Source organism: Giraffa tippelskirchi, chromosome 13, assembly GCF_054371585.1.
Source record: "Giraffa tippelskirchi isolate mGirTip1 chromosome 13, T2T-mGirTip1v1.2.pri, whole genome shotgun sequence".
Classification (NCBI taxonomy): Eukaryota; Metazoa; Chordata; class Mammalia; order Artiodactyla; family Giraffidae; genus Giraffa; species Giraffa tippelskirchi.
In genome coordinates, this window is record NC_137287.1 from 68,746,940 (window position 1) to 68,750,319 (window position 3,380).

The 3,380-nt window shown below is 35.9% G+C and overlaps 1 non-coding gene across 1 annotated transcript; it reads right to left on the reverse strand.

Annotated features, from left to right (window-relative positions):
* Positions 1–2,608: 2,608 nt before the first annotated feature.
* TRNAE-UUC (transfer RNA glutamic acid (anticodon UUC)) lies at positions 2,609–2,681 on the reverse strand. Its single transcript has one exon. It is a non-coding gene; the product is annotated as a tRNA-Glu (tRNA).
* Between the last annotated feature and the right edge of the window lie 699 nt (positions 2,682–3,380).

Sequence of the window (3,380 nt, forward strand, 5' to 3'; positions counted from 1 at the left end):
TAAAGGATATCAACCCTGAGTGTTCATTGGAAGGACTGATGTTGAAGGTGAAACTCCAATACTTTGGCCACTTCATGCGAAGAGTTGACTCATTTGAAAAGACCCTAATGCTGGGAAGGATTGGGGGCAGGAGGAAAAGGGGACGAGAGAGGATGAGATGGCTGGATGGCATCACTGACTCGATGGACATGAGTTTGGGTAAACTCTGGGAGTTGGTGATGGACAGGGAGGCCTGGCGTGCTGCGATTCATGGAGTTGCAAAGAGTTGGACACGACTGAGTGAATGAACTGAACTGAACTGAGATGAATTGAATTCAGAAATACTATCATTTCATAACTTCAGAATTGCTGAAGTTTGAAACCAGGGTAGATTTTTGATCATCTTATCCAACTCCTTTACAGTATGTATGAGGAAACTGAAGTCAAAAAATGAATTACACGTCACTAATTAGCTGCAGAACTAGGATGAGAATTCTGGCTTCCAAACCCAATGGCTTTTTTGTTTACTTTTCAGTTCTATGTTTTTAATATATAATTTTTTTCAACTCTTAAAAAATAAAGATATGCCCCCATGATCATACCAATTGCATTACTCTTTTGCCTTTTAAATATTTAATATGAAATATCTCAAATACACAAAAATTATATCTTGATTATCTGCAAACCCACCACCAAGATTATATATGTTATTTTGCTATATTTAGTTCAGATAATGTATAAAATAAAATAAAAGTGAAAGTTAAATTCCCTCCATCGTGTTCAACTCTTTGTGACCCCATGCAGTTCATGGAATTCTCCAGGTCAGAGTACTGGAGTGGGTAGCCTTTGCCTTCTCCAGGGGATCTTCCCAACCCAGAAATCAAACCCAGGTCTCTCACATTGCAGGCGGATTTTTTACCAGCTGAGCCACAAGGGAAGCCCAAAATAAAATGAAGCACATTACAAATACACTCCCCCAACATTTCCCCTATCTTCCCTCCCAAGAGACTAATTATCCTTAAATTGCTATATATGATTCCTATGTACTATATTTTAGTATTACTATGTATGTGTGTGTTAGTAAATGTGTGTGGAGGGTGTGCTTTCAGATCCAGGCCCGGATGTATATACATATGAGGTCATATCTAATATCTATTTGTGATTATACTGTTATTTTGTGTTCAAATTTTAAAATATATAAAGCATTGTCTTTTATATTTATATATTCTTTAGTTTATTTTTATTCAAAGTTGTTTTGGAGATGTATTCATGTTGATATATAGGTATCTAGTTGATTTTGTTATAGCTGTGGGATACTATCACATTACATAAATAATTCAAAGTTGATTTGTCTATTTTCTTACCGAGGCATATTTGTACTCTCTCGGAAGTTTTGGTATCTAAACAGTACAGCTATGGTCTTTATGCATATCTTCTTACACTTCAGCTAGAATTTCTCAAATAGAGTTCAACCTAGAAGTTGAATTGTCAGGTCATAGGGAGACACATCTTCCCTAGAGATTGTTAAACTCTTCTCCAAACTCTGCTGGTCTATTTGACCACCAACAGTGTTGAGCGGTAGTTCTGAACTCTGGCCACAGAAAGAATCACCTAGGCAGTATTTTAAAATCACTGATGCCTAAGTCCCACCCCAGACCCATTAAATCAGAATCTCTGGGGATGAGAGACAAGACTGATACTTTTTCCAAGTTCTCTTGGTGATTCAAATGTACAACTAGGGTAAAGAACCACTGACTTAGCATTTCTGTTTCCCCATGTCTTTTCCAGCACTGGGTGTTATCAGACATTTATTTTGTTAATCTCTTGGGTGCAAGGACTTTCTAATTACTGGTGAAGCTGAGTATGTTTATATAATGTTACTGAGCATTCCTGTGCCTTCCATTGAGAACTATGTGTGCTATATTTTTCCTATTTTTTCTCTTTAATTATCTTTTATTATTGACTTGTAGGCACTTTCTTTACTTTCTGGACAGTAATTGTGAGAGGGAACATATAACTGGCAAATAGCTGCCCTCATCAATAATTTGTCTTTTCACTTATTTGTGTTATTATCATATGTAGTAGTTTAAAAATTTAAGTATGGTTAAATCTGTCAATATTTTCCTTTATGGTTTGTATGATGAGAAATCTTAAATATTTTCCTACATGATTTTATAAAGCTATTTTTCTATCTTCAAAAAGTTTTATGGTTGTATTTTTTCCCAATGAAGTCTTGAATCTGTCTAGAATTTATATTTCTGTCTAATGTGATGTATGATCAAATTTTATCATTTTTCTTTTTTTTGGTTTTCTTTGGTGTAACTTATATTTCCTCACCGGTTGCTCTTAAGATCTCTTTTGACTTTGTAGTTTTGCTGTCTCACTACATCTCATGAATTCATCTTTTCTTTATCTTGATTTCTTCCTAACTCGTAGGAATCATACATTTTATCAATTCTGGGACATATACAGGCATATGTCTTGGAATGTTGATGCTTCAGTAATTCTGTTCACTGTCTGAAATTCATATTAGACATATTGAATTTTTTTGTTCATTTTATGCTGTCTCACCTTTATATATCCCTTTATCTCACTTTGCTACATTCTGAGTTGCTTCCTTAAACCTATCTTTCATACCCAGGGATTGAACCTGGGCCCTCAGCAGTGAAAGCACTGGGTCCTAACCACTGGACCATCACGGAATTCCTTAACTTGTGTCTGAAGAGCTATTTTACCTCTCCATTGAATTTCTCATTCCATTGCTGTAGTTTTCATTTCTAGATAGTCTACCTACCGTTATTTTAATACTGTGTTTTTCTTTCCATATGGTTTGTATTTCATTTAGTGTTAGTTGTTTAAAATTTATATGAGATAACCTGTTATTTTGTTCGTTTATCCAAAAGTTTTAGAATTCAGAGTCTTCTATTTGTTGTGCCTGGTGGTGTGATCTTCTGATGGGTTGTCTCTTCATGTGATGTGCGATTTAGGACGATGAATTCATTATTAGTAGGGAATATTGTATAAAAATGTGCAACCAGAGTGTCCCTTTCAGGGACATTTTGTATTTTGTGTCCTAGGATTAATCCTTAGGCTTAATTCAGATATTCCTGAGATATTCCTGGACCACACATACAACCCTGATTATAAATTCTTACACTATCTTTTCCCATTGCTTGGTAAAGATAAAGATAAAGACAGGCAGACATCATCGTGTCCAGTTGCTGGGACTGTATCACCTGTACGTACCCTTACATAGGAATTTAAACCCAACCTTCTGGGTTACTGTTGTTCAGTTGCTCAGTCACGTCTGACTCTTTATGACCCCATGGACTGCATGCAGCATGCTAGGCTTCCTTTCCTTCACTATCTCAGGGAGATTGCTCAAGCTCATGTCCATTGAG